The sequence below is a fragment of the Hippocampus comes genome, unplaced genomic scaffold, assembly GCF_001891065.2.
Source record: "Hippocampus comes isolate QL1 unplaced genomic scaffold, H_comes_QL1_v1.1 scaffold14, whole genome shotgun sequence".
NCBI lineage: Eukaryota > Metazoa > Chordata > Actinopteri > Syngnathiformes > Syngnathidae > Hippocampus > Hippocampus comes.
The window spans coordinates 154,356-172,979 of NW_017805839.1; the positions used below are offsets into that span (position 1 = coordinate 154,356).

The 18,624-nt window shown below is 44.4% G+C and overlaps 1 protein-coding gene and 1 long non-coding RNA gene across 10 annotated transcripts in view; one reads left to right on the top strand and one right to left on the bottom strand.

The window, feature by feature from the left end:
* Positions 1-18,624, bottom strand: part of prdm16 (PR domain containing 16) — a 217,717-nt gene that overhangs the window by 95,201 nt on the left and 103,892 nt on the right. The window lies entirely within an intron of this gene.
* Positions 2,861-16,857, top strand: LOC109526609 (uncharacterized). The gene is made up of 3 exons (XR_002170379.1): positions 2,861-2,872; positions 6,057-6,065; positions 16,498-16,857. It is a non-coding gene; the product is annotated as an uncharacterized LOC109526609 (long non-coding RNA).

Genomic DNA, 18,624 nt, shown 5'->3' on the forward strand with positions numbered 1-18,624 from the left:
CCCCCCCCCAGATTTATGTCTGACGGTGTCCTCTAATTTCTCATCTTTCTCTTTTTTTTTTCCGACAGTATGTGTCCCTTCCACAATCTGTACCGTCCTGGTTTGCCATGTAAGGTGACAAAAAATCTTTAGTAAAACAGAAGACGTCGATGCTATCTGTGGAATGCTTACATTGTTTTGATTGGAAGAAAAAAAAAACACTTTATTTGCCACTGTGATGTTTGCAGCCATGGTGGGGTTCAAAGGAACAAGTAACCGTGCAGACTGCAGTGCCTATGTTACCAATCATAAATCGGAAAAAAAAAATAATAATGAAGACACAAAAAAAAAAAAAAATAATCACTGAGTTTTCTCCGCGAAACAAACACAGTTGACGAGACGTGACGGTTAATTGTTCTGTAATGTTGAGGAGCTCATCACAATAATAATAAAATTTAAAAAAAGAGAGAATGTAGAGAAATAATATATGGCATTTGCTCTAACCTGAATAAAGGTAAGTGTAAAATAAAAACATGAATACTACTTCTGTGATTCAAAAGGTGACTTCAATTTGGCACTTATTCATTTATTTTTACATTTTTTGAAATTGATAAAATTGTTTACACTTGAGCTCATAAATGACTGTTAAAATTCGTTTTTGCGGGTTCCAGACAGTTTCATGTGTGATTAATAAACGTACCTTTTTTTTTTTTTGCATACTGAAGCCTATCCCAACTGTCTTCGGGCAGTAGGCCAAGTACACCCTGAACCGGTTGCCAGCCGAACGAGTCGACCACCATGCCGCCCCTAAATATATATCCAGATTTTTCTGATTATAAGCCTGTTACTCGCCATCTCCCCCAAGTTCTGCGCCCCTCTCTATGTGGCACGCGACTGGCTGGCAAACAGTTCAGGGTGTACCCTGCCTCTCACCCAAAGTCAGCTGGGATAGGCACGGCCAACCCGCAACCCTGAACAGATTCACGTTCAAGAAAGATGGATGGATGGGTTACAGTCGATGATTATGTTTCTCCCTTCTCTGTAATTACGACACATACTTTAGCTATAGCTATAACTTGAATTCAATTTCAGGATTCGGGGGTTGATGTTTTTGGGCATGTTACAATTGTGGAAGAATAGGGTCAGTAAATCATCCAAAAGTCCTGCGCTGTTTCTTTTCACCCCCGCCCGCCCCTGTCTCACTATTTCCCTTCTATGCAATTTCATTTGATTTCTCACCAGAGCCTCGAAACAACACAGAGTGCCATGGCAGCTATGTCTTCATACAAATCTTTCCGCCTGTTCTGGCATTGTCGGGGAAGCTCATCCCGCCTGCCTGTGTGCTTCATTTCTCCTCTTTCTCACTCTTTCCTACAGTATACGTCCCTTCCGCTGAGAGCTCAAGAGAGTGTAGAGGAGGTCCGGCCAAGGCTAACATGTATCTATGATGTGTTCGTCTCAGGCAACCCCCACTACTCGCCTCCCCCAGAGGAGTGGGAAAGCTGCTCTGGTTCGTTGGCACAGCGGACAATGTGGGTGTTGTGTGGATGAGTTGGCTGGCTGTCCTCTTGCAGGCTGCAGAGTCAATGCGGGGCCACTGCTGAGCGGCCGCCTGTCCTGCTGGTCAATAAAACCCTCCGTCATATATTTTTTCAAGTGGTCTTCCTTATTTGTCTTTCATGATGTTTTCTTTCTAAAGTCAGGACTTTTTCTTCTGCCCTCCGCACTGGATATGATCTGTTCTCACCCTGTAGCTTAATAGACTTTTTTTTCCTTTTTTTTTTATTTTTTTTTTTTTTATGAGTTTGGGCGACTGCGTGCGTGCGTGCGTGTGTGTGTGTGTGCCTGACTACATGAAAGAAGTTTCTTTTCAGCAACGACACACGGCGGATTGAGACATCAGGCGCCTGTGGTAAATTAGCCATTGTACGCAGGGGCTAATTAGAAAACCTAAATGTTTTGCGCAGCCAGAGAAGCACCGCAAAGGAGCGACGTCTTGCTGGGAGTGGAAAATTAGATTCTAGATTTTGTTTGCTCCTGACATTCATTCATCGGGTTCGTCCGATCGGTCACGACATGGAGGCAGGATGCAAAAGAACAAAACGTAACAACTGAATCCTGAAATGCAGTCGACAATGTGAATAGCTTCGGTGCCTTTTCCATTCTTAAACACACCTGCATAGTCTATTAATTAAAGTGCCTTGATCAACGTAATTCAGCTTATAAATATGAGGTGGAACAAATGCCAACATCGCTAATTGACTCATTCATCATGGGACCTTGTTGGTAAATGTTTCTGCTCACTTGAGTAATTTTAAAGGAATGAAAATCCCTCCGCCAACTTTCACGCCTAATCATAAAGTATTTCATTCATAGAACTATAGTGGGCAAATATGCACGATTGGAGTTCAATGTTTAAATTTAACTCATCACAAAACTAAAGTTCCCTGCAAACTAATCAATCAAGAATTGTGGATTTTTACTTTCTTTTTTTTTTTTTCAAGTTGATTGATGAATTGTGTCTTGAAGAAACGGTGTGCACTACATGATTGCAACCAGCAGAGGCGCCGATGAGTCTGTCTCATCTCATTTGCGGTGTCAAGAAGAAGAATAAGATGAGCTTTGAGATGCGGCGCTCCAACACGACTTGTTAACTCCTTAAAAGTCAACATGACACCGGCAACGGAACAGAAGATGAGTCTTCTTCCATCCCTTTAAACGGATCTAGTCATGAAACTGCTTCAAAATCAAAGAAATATCAGAGAACCTCAGTTCACGAAGGCTGCTGCTCACAAACAAACTAATTTATGAACACAATATTTGATAAATATTTCATCAGGTCGCAGTCTCAGAGACAGACAGAGAAAAGTCGCTCTGGTTATTTGTGCCTTGTGTCATTTCTTGTGGAGATCCAAATATTTTTGTTCCTTTTTTTTTTTTTTCGTTTGCTCTTAATTACCCCTTAATATGGCTCCGAAAAAAGTGAAACAGGCAAGTGACTCGCTCACGTACGCGCAGTCGGTGAAAAATTGCTTCAGTTATTTCGGTTCACGAATTGAGTCGAGGGACGAATTAAAGACGCGAAACGAGAATCCACCGTATGTCCAAAAGCAAAGGCGTGCGGTCAGGGGAGGCAGGTGAGGCAGAGCCTCACCTCTGAATGCGTATTGCATTGCGCAATCTTCACAAACTGGGTCGATACGTGCAACTGGCTCGTGCTGCTTGCCGTATAGCTGCATGTCGCAAATTTAATGTTTAGCCAATTGAATAAGCTACCCTTTTTTGCTTTGTATATTAGTAAATCTGACACCAAAGGAGTCAGTGCCTCACCAACCATGCACCTCGCCGCACGCCATTGGTCCAAAGTATGACTTTAATTGTCGTAAATAGATACCTCTCAATATCATTGCGGGACATATCGACTCGTGATTAAGGTAACGTGCATGTATTTTGAGGATTAAAAAAGAAAACCTCTCGATCAAGCATGACATCTGACAACCGACAAAGTTCGAATTTGCTGAAAGACAGAGATGCGCTTTTACGTCGACGGAACAAATCAGCGCTTGACTCCGTCAGCAGCGACGCGGCACACAAAGCATCTCCTCAGTGCAAAAAGCCGATGTCCCCCTGGCAAACATCTTGTCAAAGTGTGACTGTTTTCACCAAAGAGAAGACCGAGTGTGAATGTGAACAAAGTGCCGAAAAGTGTCTGGCGGGCGCGCAGCGATGGGCGGCGCTCCCCCGTTGTCGGGGGCGAGTCGGAGGTGCTGGGAAAATGTGTGGCGCATTCACAGTAAATAAGCTCTTGTGAGTAACCGTGGAGAGTGTGCTTCTTAACTGATGATGCCCGAGACAACTTCCCGGATCTTCTCTGCCACACTGAGAGCCTCACAATACGAAAGACCTACTGCAACGTTGAGAGCGAGCCGCGGAAAGTCACTCAGTGTCCTTTGGCCTCAGCTGTGAAAACAAGTCCGAACAGTATGAACCGAGTTTTATCTCATTCTTCTTAATTGGCGACAGCAGGTTTATGCCTCCTTTTTTTTTTTCCTCTCTTCCCCCCTGCCCCCCCCCACCCCCCTCCTCTTTTCTGCTCCATATGAATACATGTGACAAGCTTCTGATCCCGGCTTTTCAGCCTATGACTGTTTATTTATCTATTTCAACTACACCCGAGGGAACAAAAGGCATGCAGAATGGCCAATGACAGCCATGTCGAATATCTCTTTCGGCCAATTCTGGCTGTTTTCTCTCACTGCCGTCACTTGATGTCTTTATGCGGGCTTGAGAGTTCACTGCCGTGAAAAGGGTAAGGGGGGTGAGCTGAGTGAGTGACCCTCGCAGGAGGGGTGTATTAAATGTAAGAAAAAAAGAAAGAAGGGCAAGAGATGGACGAACCAGAAGGCGGTAAAATAGTCGAGATGGGGGGGGGATGAGGGGCACCCCTGCCGAGGCCCAGGCATCTCGCCTGGCAGGCCCCATCTTGGCTTCAGACGGCTTTTGTCAGCGAGGGAGAAAGAGGGTCTCTTCTTCACTTGGGCACGGGACAATAGACGTTTTGTCAGTCGGGATGGAGGTGTCAATGGGTGAGTATGGAGGGATGCTGAAAGAGGAAGAAAGCCAAGGACCCATCTTCACATGGGGTGGGGTAGCGGTGGAAGGCAGAGCCCGTTGGGACGGGGGAGGGAGGGCAGATGTTGGAATGAGGATGATTTATTAGCCTTAGTGTCCTTGGTGGCACTTGGCCACCGTCCCAGAATTAGGAAGCGAGAGACCGGGTGAGACCGAGAGACGTGGGGAACAAGCAAGAGGGGAGGGCGGTCATGAGACATCTTAATTCCTTCTTTGGGCATGGGGTGCCTCTTGCTCTCCGACCGTCATGGTATTTCAACCCGATTCTCTCCGAGAAAAATAACTTGCGCCGTAGTCGTCTGCATCACTGAGCCGCACCTTGTCCCCCGGACATTATTCAGTGCAAATATTTCCCCGAAAGACCCCCTCACCGCTCGCTCGGCCCCACATAGGATCCTTATCGCCACTTTTCCACATTTTCTACTTTTCCACTTCAAGAAAGGGCCTTTAGAAACACCCCCCACCCCTCCAAAAAAAAAAAAAAAAAATCACACATTGAACGCATCATTTGGACCGAGACATGCAAACAAACAGCAGCAATAGTGGAGAACAAGGCTCTCCTGTATTTACTTAACGACTTGTTTATTTGAGAGGAGACTGAGGTCACCAAGAAAACGGACCACTGCTGCAAGGTTGGGACGAAAAGGCCCAGCAGCAGGATAAGCTATCTGTTTATTTGCTATTTTATTAGCTGCCAAGGTAGCGATAGCTAACATGTTGTATCTGGAAGATTCTACTCATATCATTCAATTCGTCACTCTTTGGTTAGTGCGTCGACTTCACAGTGCAGAAGTCGTGGGTTCGATTCTGGCTCCGGCCTTCCTGTGTTGAGTTTGCATGTTCTCCCCGTGCCTGCGTGGGTTTTCTCCGGGTACTCCGGTTTCCTCCCACATTCCAAAAACATGCGTGGCAGGTTAATGGAACACTCGAAATTGTCCCTGAGTGTGAGTGTGAACGCGAATGGTCATCCGTCTCTGTGTGCCCTGCGATTGGCTGGCAATCTGTTCAGGGTGTCCCCCGTCTACTGCCAGAAGACAGCTGGGATAGGCTCCAGCATGCTCCGCAACCCTTGTGAGGCTAAAGCGGATCCGAAAACGGATGGATGGATTCTTTGGTCTTGTTTAGACTTTTGCTTCCAAATTTTGCCCTCCTCCCAGCAACATTTAATATTAGAACTTGTTTTCTCACTGTGTAACAAAGCCCTCCACGGACAAACTGGAGGAGGGCTTACTTGAAGTTGTAGTGGGGGGAATTTTGACAGCTTTCATCAAGACCACCCTGGGCGAAGATTGATTGGCAAAGTAATATAGTGCCCGGTGTCCATTCCCTTCTTACTCCCTCGCCCTTTTACTGGTGCATGTATCCATCCACTCAATGGCGTCCAACTCCTTGCCAACACCTGCTGCCCGGAGGTGAAGGTCACATTCAGAGTGAGTCGTATTGAGTGTGTGTGTGTGTGTGTGTGTGTGTGTGTGTGTGTGTGTGTGTGTGTGTGTGCGCATCCACAATGGTGCGCGCGTCACGTTTGAATGCTGGAGTCGTGCTCGCCACTGGCACCGATGGAAAAATGGTCTCAGGGTTTGACGAGGAGATTGACAAGCTGGCTGCAAAATTGTGTGAATGCAGCACGCATACGCATGTGCAGACAAACAGCGGGTGACTGTTGGAGGTCTCGTGAGGTGGAGGGAGGCGGGGTGGGGGCGGCTTTTGACATGAGTGAAAGGGAGGGTAATTTATCATTTGGAGCGGACGACTGAGGAAAAGCCGGAGGAGAAGTCAAATGAAAGCGGAGAAAAGGTTGCGGGGGGTTAAGTCTGCGCCACTCTTGCTGTCCGTTGATCTCGGGCTGTCATCGTCATCCTCATCATCATCATCATCATCATCATGGTGACTGACCACTTCCTGCTGTCCACTTCAGCCCCTCCGTGTCCGTTCTCCCTTCACCAGCTTCTTTCCAAAGGGCCCCCGGAAACGTTTGTTCTGTTCATTAGTACAACAAATATATACAGATGATCCAGGAAGGAGAACGAGGTGGGGGTGGGGGGGTTAGATTTGCGAAGCGGAGACTCCCCAGCTCAACATCACTGCTGATTTGGAGGCAATCCGCTTCTTTGTAAACAAATCTGAAACAGCTCCTGACAACCGTAGAAAACGAATTAAACAAATTAAAAAACTGGTTCGACAGAAATAAATTGTCACTTAACCTGAAAAAATCGAACTTAATTGTTTTTGGCACCAGACCAATCAAACACCAAGCTAAAATTATGGTAAACTCAATTGAGATAGAAAGAGCGTATGAAACCAAGTTTCTCGGATTAGTAATAGATTCAAAACTATGTTGGAAGCCACATATCGATAACGTAAAAAGAAAAATAGCCAAAACCATAGGGATCCTCTACAAAACCAAGGAAGTGCTAAATAAGGGATCTTTGTACACATTATACTCTTCATTATTATTACCATATATGACCTACTGTGTGGAAATATGGGGAAATGCCTGCAAAACAAACACACTCCCTATTTTAAAACTACAAAAAAAAGCAATTCGAATTATTAATAAATCGAAATATACGGAACCCACAAATCCATTATTTATCAAATTAAATACGATGAAATTTCATGACCTGGTTGACTTTAAAATCGCCCAATTAATGTACAAAGTACACAATAACCTGCTCTGCCAAAACATTCTGAAGTTTTTCGAAATTCGAGAAAGCAGCTATGAATTAAGAGGTACCAACTTATTCAAAAAACTCAAAACAAGAACAAACATCAAGCAAAGAAGTATATCTAACAAAGGTGTTAATCTGTGGAATAATTTCGAAACGGACCTGAAAATGAGTAAATCGCTTGCTGAGTTCAAAAACAAATTCAAAAAAATAGTACAAACTACCTACAACAATCAGAGTTAAAATGATAAATTCTAAACATTAAATATAATGAATCAGAACTAGGTTGATAAATAGAGAAAGGTATTGAAATATCCATTATGAATACAAGAGAAAATTAACACAAGAGTGCCAGGGTGTGTATGTATAAATTCCCGATACAAACCAAAAGTATAAAAATATCACGGTTAAGGGTAAAGCATGAGCCTTAATGGAGACTTCTTTCTTCTTACTCTGTTTCTTTTCTGATTGATATAAAAATGATTCAATAGATATAAACATACAACACGGGGTAGGACTAGATAAGTTCTTTACTTCTTCCTACTCCCTTGAACATAATAACTGTGTTGAATGATGACTAATTTCTCTTTCCTCTTTACTATTTTATTTACCTTATTTTCTGTCAAATTATTACTGTATATGTTTTATGTTCAATAAACAAACAAACAAACAAAAAAAAAAACAAACAAACACAAATCTGCGTAGCTCATGCGAGAAGGGTTCTCATCATTCAATGGAAACGTGGACGGCGACGTGTTTTAAGGCGACATTAGCGATCTGCGGTTTTCCTCCCTCGTTACGCTTCGCGATGGAAAAAGGAACGTAACTAGCATGCGACAGTGAAGTGGACATCAATGAGTCATGAGAAACCGACATGCCGGAGGGTCCGAGAGAAATGGCGGATGTGCCGATGTAGCTGTCGTCTGTGCGTCAGCACGTTTGAGGAATTGTCCCCGATGGCAAATGTCAGCATTGCCTCTCAAGAATCAATTTTAATTTCACCACCCCCCCCCAAAATAAATAAATAAACAGAAAGCTTTGATGACCTCACACGGTACATTCCGGTTAATGACTTTTGCCGTCGAACTGTGTTGGTCAGCAAAAATGATCGGTTTCCCTCGTAGGTTAGTTGCAGGTTTAAAGGAAGGCAAACTGAAGACTTTTCGAGCTCTTTTCAAGGCCACTTGCATGCGTTGAAGACCCCATTCATCAAAACTGACCACTGAGTGGCTCATCGGGGCTCAATCGTGTCTCGCAATAATTAAAGAGATGTTGCGAATAAGCGATTCATATCTTTATACTGTAAAAATTAACTTTCACAGTGATTTAGGAGTAATTGCAGGCAAATTTCAATGTCTCACATTATTACTCGCTTTTGAACAGAACATAATACAACAATGGTACGTGTGTCGGCCATTTTTAGGGCTTTGGAATGGCGGCTTTTAGGATCAAGTCTCCTTTTTGAAGAAAGGCTGTCATGTTGTAAAATCCAATCCAAAACTTTTGACTGTGAATGTACGTCCTATAAATATTGAAAATAAATGAGAATGCTCTGACGGGAACAGGACAGTCGAGCATGGGACAATGACTTTGTACTTGGGACGTGGGAAGATGGGCGCAGGGGTCACAAAGACTGGCATACAGATGCCTCAACCCGCGCCATCCCCAATTTTTTTTCTTTTTTTTTTTTTTTATGACTCAAAGGACTGTTTTCTTCTCACTCCCATGAATTATGTAAATGGAAAAAAAGCTTCCCTTTCTTCCCAAGCTGGAAGAAGACAGGAAAAGGGATGAAGCAACGTGAGCGAAACGCCTCCTCCTCACTTTTTTTTTTTTTTCCTCTCTCTTCCTTGCGATGCGTCCGAATGAACTTTCATGTTGGGCGCCGTGGGCCTGGATTTTGCACTGCGGCCCATGAGAAAAGGACGGTGATGGCCACTGAGTTGGTGGAGGGGGCGGGGGAGAGACGGGGGGGGGGGGGTCTATGCACAATGACATATACGAGGAAAGAATGCTGGCCTTGTTGTTGGAGAGCTTGACATTGATTAATGAGATAGAGAGAGGAGAAAATAAGAGAGAGAGGGGTGGCACTGGTTGGGTATGCTCGACAAGGAGGGCGGAGGGGGTAGTCGGACTCCCTTAAGGGTGGGAGACTCCGGAAGAGCCTTAGGCTGCACTGATGATGAGGAAGATACTCGCTGTGGCGGTGTCACGGCCATCCCCACGGATGGTGCGTCTTGTCTGATGATTTTGGCCGGAAGGATCGTCTGCACACGAAGCCACATCAATCCTCATCCATCAAAGTGCCCTTTAAAAGCTGCCACCACCACCACCACCACCATCGCCGTGAGGACTTGCTTTGTTGGCACTTCTTCATACACACTTAAGAAGCTCAGCTGCTGTGCGGCGGCAGAACCAGGCAGCGCATTAAATGTGTTTTAAATAGTCTCGTCACCATGTTGCGTATGACATGCGGTGGCTCGCTGCGAATACTTGCCGCTATAAATAAGAGATGAGCAGATGAGACGGTCGGCATGATGGACTCTTTGATATTGAGAGTGGGGAGCAAGGACGGAGTGTACCGGATCGGTAATGATCAGTTGAAGTCATTCAAACAGATGGCCGCGCTGCGTGGCGGCGGTATTTTGTCGCCTTTCGGCCCACAGGATGAAAGGTTTTCCCTTCGAAACTCGACCCGTTTGCTACATCTTGCCGGAGACTGTGCGGAGCTTCGCAAAGTCTACGCTGTGAAACTATCCATGCATCCATGACTTGTACCGCTTGTATATTCACTCGAGTCAATAGAGAAAACCATCACGCAAAATAAACCCTTTCAGGGACAGCGGTTACTACAGTGGACAAGTTATCATGTGATCAGGTTTTACAGGGTGCGTGAAAGGCTTCATGAATTCTTTTTTGGGGTCCGTGTACCTGCCTTAATAAAGTTTAGAATCGACTTCATGTAGAATTACTTTGATCAATTGATTAAATGGAGTAATGCAATGCAATATCCATTATGAATACAAGAGAAAATCGACATAAAAATGTGCTGGGGTGTGTATGTATATACAGTAGTTCCTATACAAACACAAAAGTTGTAAAACTAGATAAGTGTAGCCCACGTAAGGGTCAACACATTTGTGTAAATGCAGACTTTTCCTTTTCTTTTCCTATTGATATCAAAAAATGATCAATGTGTATACTATTACATAACAAGGGGTAGGACGAGATACGTTTTTAACTTCTTCCTCCTCCTTTGAACAACTAATTGTGCTGTATGATGACTGTTTTCTTTTACTTTCTTACAATTTTACTCAAAAGTGTCATTTTATCGCCGTACCTAGATATTTTGGAGTTGATCATTTGCGTCATGAGATTCACGTAATTACACTTGTCACATGACGAATGAACCGTGGGTGCGGATGGCAGTTGCGTTTGTAAGGCTGAGAAGAGCAACTCTGGCGTCACAATTCCGAGTTTCGTGGGCACGAGTCTCCTCCCACATGTCAAAAAGAATGAGGTGGTTGCTCAGCATGGAAGATGGAAGGATTCGTTTTTAGTAGATGTTTGTCATTTTTTTCTCCTTAGCTAAACACGTGGTGTGGCACTGAGTCGAATTTGGATATCCTTAAAAATCGCCTTCAGAAGGGACAATTTTTTTTTTTTTTTTTTGCCAACATCTCGTTTTCTACAGCGTGAAAATTATAACCAATAGGCCACCAAACAATCAACATAATCTATTCAATCAATAAAATAGGGCATTTAATCTTTCTTGCGAAATGCATCGAGCTTTTAACCCTTCCATGCCCCCTTTAACCTGATCACATGATTAGCTCACCACTGTTGTAACCGCTGGCCCCGAAAGCATTAATCTGACCGCAATATCACATTTTCGTCACTTTTACATTGTCATTAATTCATGCAAGACAGCAAATGTGTGATGTGTTTTTGCGTGTGCTGTTTTAATTCAAATAAATCGGATAGCTCATCTGGCCACCGTTTTCAATGACATCAAAATTTCAAAGCGTTTGCCGATTCATAAAAAATGGTATCAATCAAATGCTGGGACGATCGTTTGCATGTAATCATATCATGAGGTTAATTTTAAAGGCAACCATCGATGTGGTGTGCCCCACAATGACGTCAGCTTTGACCCGGTGTGTTTCCCTTTAAGGTAAAACTATTAGTGGTAACTCACTACCCGTTCCATTTGATCTTTCTTATTTTCCGAGCGACATTCTTTCGTCCATCCCCTCCATTCAGTGTCTTGTTGGTGGCTGTGTGTCGCGGCGTCACTGCTGTTGACCTTCTACTCGAGGGCCCGCTCCCAACAACCTCCGTCTCCAGCCAAGTGGGATTTCAAAGCCTCTCCTGGATGTCCCTGAACCCTTTTGTGTCCCCGCTCTCATCTATAGGTAAGCACAGCGATGGGGCCCCCCCCTTCCCCACCAGCAACCTCCTCAAAACTCGGCACAATAGCCAGATTTCCTCCCAATTTGCTGGCAAAGAATAAGAGGCTCACAGAGTCTTTTCAATCGTTTTGAATGGCGGGCCTAAATTCAGACTCAATCTTTGGGTATGTCAAGCCTCAGCTAAGAGGCTCCTAACTTTGAGTCGGATGATCCCGGTGCTCAACGGTGTCTCTTGTTAGAGACGTTTTTTTTTTTTTTCCTAAAACTCATTTTGTGTTTTGTGTTTCCGTCCCCAAGCAAACTACATTTTTGACAAAATAATTGATCAAAAATGCATGCTTGTACATGGAGATAAGAGCTGTGCTTGTAATGTGGCCTTTTACATGTAATCAAATTTGATATCAACAATGAGTCCGTGCAAGCATAAAACTGCTTATATGATTTCCCTTTTCCTTTATTACACAAAAAAAATGGTGATGAATTGACTCAATTTTATTCTGTCAAGCGGTTGCATGAAATAAAACCATCTGCATCAAGATTTAGACTATAAATTAACTTTTAAAAAAAGGATCTACATCCAGATGATTCCGGTGTATGTAGCAGCCACTTGAAAAAATAAAACGTCGTCAATTCAACATACCATTTTTTTTTAGTGTGGATGTTAAGTTAATGAGCCATCCAAAGTTACTTTCTTCAGAATAACTCACTTGTATTCTTTGACATTTGACTCAGCATGACTTAGATTTGTTCTTGGTTTTGCTGTTCGGTGCTTTCTTCCGTCTTTATTACCGATTTGCTTTACTGTTGTTGTATATGTTAAATTGCTCCATGTACAGCACTTTGTATGCAGCGATGGCTGTTTGAAAGTACTCTAAAATACAGTTGAGTTGAGTTGAGAATTCTGATTGACTACATTGGTCTTCCGATGACAATATTTACCATCCCATTGACATGCACGTGACTTGACAGCCTGCGTTTTGCCACAGTATATCAAATTTGGTCCAGTTCATATTTTTACACATATCGAGACTATATTGGTCAGTGCCTACGTGTATCCGTCATTTTTTTTTTTTTTGTCAAATTATTGACCGATGTAAAGAGTTGAAAATGGCTTTCTTTCTTTGACGATGCAAAGTGATGATTTTGGAAATATAAGGCTTCCGCCCGACACTAGCGATATATATTTAAATGTGGAATGTTTATTTGGAAGCCCACTGTGGGGAAATGTATCATTCTTTTTAATCGTAGCCTATGAAGAGAGGAGCGTGAAACCGCCACACGCATTGAGCATCGAGCTGAATAGCATTTCGAGAGACGACAGCACAATCATATCAGCTGGTATTTCACTGCTGCAAAAACTATGAGGAGTCAGCCGGCTCCCATCTGAAGTTGTGCAAAAGGGAAATCGCCAACAAATGACACTCAGTGCACCCCACTGGCATTTACTTGCAGAATACGACGGATAAAGTTGACTTCGACACACCTTTCAGTTCGGGAGGATCAGCAAAGTTTCTCAATCACAACCTCATTCATTGCGCCAAACTCAAAATGAGAACCTCTGTGTTATTCTTTTTTTTTTTGTTTTTAGGTTTTCACTTCGCTCCGCTGACCATTTGTCGTACTTAACCTCTCTGCACTCCACTCTGTTCCAATTATGCAAGCACACACACACCTCCCTGATGCATATTTGTACTTTTGCTTGAGGTCAGTTCTAATCAACCACCCTTTGCTTGCGCTCACACACAAGCGCGCGGCCCTCTCGACTGCAAGTTTCTTGAAAGACTCCTCCCTACCTCGTAGGTCCAAGGACTGCCATTAAAGCAATCAGGAGCTTTCATCGCTAGGTCAAGAGCAAGGTGCTCGCAGGGGGATTCTGATTTGAATAATGCAAACGGGAAATAAGATGAAAGCTGGAGGAAACGACAAAACGAGAGTGAAACGGGAGGGGGGTCGACACAAATCTTGACGCTTGCAAACAACAAAGCATGGAATGATGAAGAAGAAAGCCACCGACTTCTGAACTGAACACAAAAGAGAGAAGTGTTAAATCATTTGAAATCTTGGGAAATTGAAAATGCAGTTAAAAAAAAAAAACTCCACAAAGAGGAATTCAATGACAGAACCACACGCAGCGTTGTGGCATCCAGTGTGTGTGTGGTGTGTATGTATGCATGTGTATGTGAGAGCTCAGATTTCCTCGCGTCCCATTCCGTGTCATAGCGGCTTAGGAAACAAACACAACAAATTGGCTTGAAATGAAAAAATAAAATATAAAAAAATGTGTGCCAAATTGATATGGTGAGTGTCAAATTTAAAGACTCAATTGTCTTGGAGTCAAGTATAAAAATTGGAACCACTGGAATATTTATCATGACATTTGGACAAATGGAGACTTCACTGTCCTTCATGACATGCGCAGGACTGGAAACAATCACCAGACCGTTTTTGGATATTTTCCATCTACTGTCGAATCACACCCGATGCCTTAATAATGGCACCTTGACTTAAGAGTTGAATTTGTTACGGGACGACTGAAATGAACTGAAAAGCAAATAATCTGTTCCGGCGACACAGTGATTGGCTGGTTAGCACGTCCGCCTCACAGTGCAGAGGTCAGGGGTTCGATTCCGGTTTTCTTATTCCTGTGTGGAGTTCGCATGTTCTTCCCGTACCTGCGTGGCTTTTCTCTGGGTATTCTGGGTATTTCCCTAGGGATGAATGGTTGGTTTTCTTTTTGTGTGCCCTGCGACTGGCTGGCAACCGGTTTAGAGTGTACAGCCCGAAGACAGCTGGCATAGGCTCTGGCACGCCTGCAATGCAGTGTTCAAGTGGGCCTACAAGTGACATCAGGATCTTGGACTCCAGCTCCGGCTGCTCATTTCGTGGTTAGTCCAGAGTGAACACCTTCTCCAATAAATTCAATAAATGGCTGCAAGTTCAGAATAATAAGATATCCGTCCATCTATTATGTGAACATTATCTGATGGAGGGCGTGCTGGATCCTATCCCAGCCGTCTTCGGGCAGTAGGCGGGCGACACCCTGAACTGGTTGCCAGCCAGAGACGAACAACCATTCACGCTCACACTCGCACCTCGGGACAATTTAGAGTGTTCCATTAATGTATGATGCATGTTTTTTTTTTTTTGAGTGCGACAGGAAGCCGGAGTACCTGGAGAAAACCCACGCAGGCACGGGGAGAACATGCAAACTCCATACAGGAAGGCCGGAGCCGGGATCGAAACCTGCACCTCTGCACTGTGAGGCAGACGTGCTAACCAGTCAACCACTGTGCCACCCATAATAAGATATAATAATAATAAATATAATAAATTACAATATATCATAAAAAATACATAATAATAAGATGATATAGACAGAAACACAAAGAATGATATCGATCCAGGTGATGCGTTGTAATGAGACAAACTTGGAAATGTGTTGGGATTCATAAGTCAGCGTACCGCGGTACCTCACCGTAAAATCACGTGACATAAGCAAAACAATAAAAACAACACTCGGCGCTTCATCATCAAATGACTGTGTGTGTGTGTGTGTGTGTGTGTGTGGGCGGGGGGGGGGGGTCTTGTCAGAAAATCTACCTTCTTGTGCCCTATGTACGTCCTCTGGCCGACACCGCGGTGAAGATAATCACGATGCTGTCGCTCCCAGGTTAAAGACTCACCGCTGAGTCTTCGGGCACTAATGCAGTGGCAGAACTATAGGGGTCACATTAGCCCCGGCTCCTTCAGCATGCATTACGGTGGAAAAAAACGCTGCCCCCCCCCACCCCCCATTAAAAAAGCCAGCGGCACGGCCGCGAAGCGGGCCTACCTGTGACGGCTTAAATTAGACATTTAATGATGGCCGTGCTGCAGGGAAGGAGTGCTCAGACAAAGAAATACTGATTGGATAGTAATTTGGTGTGAGGGTCACAAATAATGAGCCAAGTGTATCATATCACTTGTGTCACTTTTGTCACTTCAGGAATAGCAGGGATCCGAGCGCTGAGTGGATACCATTAGAGGTCGCATGCTTTACATTCTTGTTGTCACATTAACACATGCTGCAGCCTGCTGTCCATGTGATTCTAGACTTTGGACATTTTTTTTTATCACATCGTCTGCGGCCGGGTCTTTTCAAATTGTACCCATCCAGTTTTGTAAAGGACTTAAAAAAAACAAAAAACAAAAAAAAAAAACACGTAACTTTTTTACAATCATGGTACGTACACTCACTATTGATCTCACCGATGCCGCAAAGAATGTATGAGTTCATAGGGCAACAAATGCTTCAAAAATACTTCAGCTATTATGCTGTCCCGACAGTTGTAAATATATTTTTAGTCCACCAGGGTGAATCGACCGCAGTAAATAGTCGTGCGGTTGATTTGTTAAAATGACCCGGGATGAGGTCAATGAATACACCCGCTTCCCAAGGACAGTTTGTGATTACACTCGAACAAATGAATTTCGGGAAAGTTTGTCAAATCATGCGCATAACCGCACTCGCGCTAATACAGCGCGTGCATCGTTCCTGGCTGCTTTGTCGCATAGAAACCAAATGCGTTGATGGTTGCTATGATGACATAATTTCCTGTTAAGTTCTGAACTCAGCAGTATGTGAAGGATCGCTTGAATTCAAGTCCAGTGTTCCTTCGCGACTTTGCCGTTAGCTGAATGCTCCTCCTTCATGTTTCAGTTGCTATGCCGTTGCTGAGGCTCCTTTATGCTTTGGTTCTTTGTTGTGTCATACAGGCTTGATGTCTCACGGTCTAAACTTGGATTACTCAGTGACAAGTTGTCAGTACGTCACGCTTTCTCCCACTCAGAGCGTCGGCTCTCTTCCGTGTCTTCTGCCTCCAGCCCCCGCTCTCTGTAGTTACTTTGTATTTTCGTAGATCAAGACTTTTACTTTTCAATGTCGGTGCCAGCACTGCTTCTAGGTCCTAATTTCGATCCTCACGTGACAGTGCCTTCCCCTTTCTCATTAATTTCCGAAGGCAGCCTACGGTCTCAACCAATTCGCAGCTCGTGTTTGAACTGTTTCCATCTGGACTGTCTGGCGCACTGGCGCATCGTATCCCCCATTTGGCACGTACTGGCACTCAGTTTTTGGTGCGCTCGGAATAATCGAATGGCACATTTCAACAACGCTCTTGAGTTTCCAAACAGCCAGAATGAAGCAGTGCGCACTCAGAGCATATTTCCGAACAAAATCCTCATTCCCTCGTCATGGGCGCATTCGGAAAATACACTACGGGTACGCTGCTTCACTCATACGGAAATTCAGACCGTTGTTCAAACGTGCCAGGCGGTTATTCCGAGTGTCCCAAACAATGTAGCCCAGTACAGGAGGCAGTGCAAGTAAAGGAAACAGCTGCAGTCAGAAATGTACGTAAGTGTTGCGCACGCTGCACCCCGACAGCGGGCGAGGACAACGAAACGGAACTAATATAATGATAATGACGTTTTTTTTCTTAAATCGGTTCACCTTAACGGTGGCCCGGTGTTCGAGTGGTTAGCGTGTCGACCTCACAGTGCAGAGGTACCGGGTTCGATCCCAGCTCCGGCCTTCCTGTGTGGAGTTTGCATGTTGTCCCCGTGCCTGCGCGGGTTTTCTCCGGGGATTCCGGTTTCCTCCCACATTCCAAAAATCATGCATGGCAGGCTGATTGGACGTTCTAAATTGTCCCCAGGTGTGAGAGTGCGCACGTATGGTTGTTCATCTGTGTGTGCCCTGCGATTGGCTGTCAACCGGTTCAGGGTGTCCCCAAAGACAGCTGGGATAGGCTCCAGCATACCCTTGTGAGGATAAAGCGGTTCAGAAAATGGATTGTTTTAATCCATTGAATTTAAGCCTTTCAGGGACAGTGGTTACTACAGTGGACAGCGTATCGTGTTATCAGGTTAATAGTGAAAACGACAATTTGGTATGAAGTGTACAGTATTAGCAGTGTCTGATCCATCATTCAATTGGCTTTTGTGCATGCGCTTGCTTAATTAGCCCACCTGGGTATTCTTTCAAAATTACAAGATCATCTATCAATGACCCTGATCATCTATCTCTCTATTGAGGTGCCATTTTATCTCGCAGGGATAAAATGAAAGGCCGACAGAATAGTGGAGCTCCAATGTCATATCCCCCTGAGTCCAGCGGCAAGGTCAAGTACACAGCAAATAGTTCAGCGCCTCCTCAGAGTCTGAGGCCAGATGGTTGGTAAGCACCATGATTAATGAGAGATCCAGGCTGATATTCGGGCTAATTGACTGTGTTAGCCACCTCTTTGGATGTGGAGTCATATTCGGTGCACTTCTGGTGTTGACAGCACAAGTTTACTGGAATATGGCGGCGCCTTTTCTGCATCCGTATTTGCTTTCACACTTGTAACGTCACGCAAACACGACAGTATGTGAACTCATTTTGGTGTCTTACGTGCAATCTTTCTTCAAAATAAATACATCATATATGGTCCAGGAAAAGTTGGTGACAGAAACTGAAGCAGGATGTTGAATCATCCATCCATCCATTTTCCCGATCCACATTATTCTCACAAGGGTCGCAGGGGCGCTTGGAGCCTATCCCAGCCGTCTTCGGGCAGTAGGCGGGGGACACTCTGAACCAGTTGCCAGAAAATCGCAGGGAACATACAGACGAACAACCATCCGCGCTCACACTCACACCAAGGGACAATCTTGAGTGTTCAATCAGCCTGCCATCCATGTTTTTGGAATGTGGGAGGAAACCGGAGTACCCAGAGAAAACCCACGCAGGCATGGGAAGAACATGCAAACTCCACACAGGAAGGCCGGAGACGGAATCGAACCCGCTATCTCTGCACTGTGAGATGGATGTTAACCATTGGAACACTGGGCCGCCCAGGATGTTGAATCACAATGTGGACATTTTGAGAGTGTTGCAGTGAAAAAAAAAA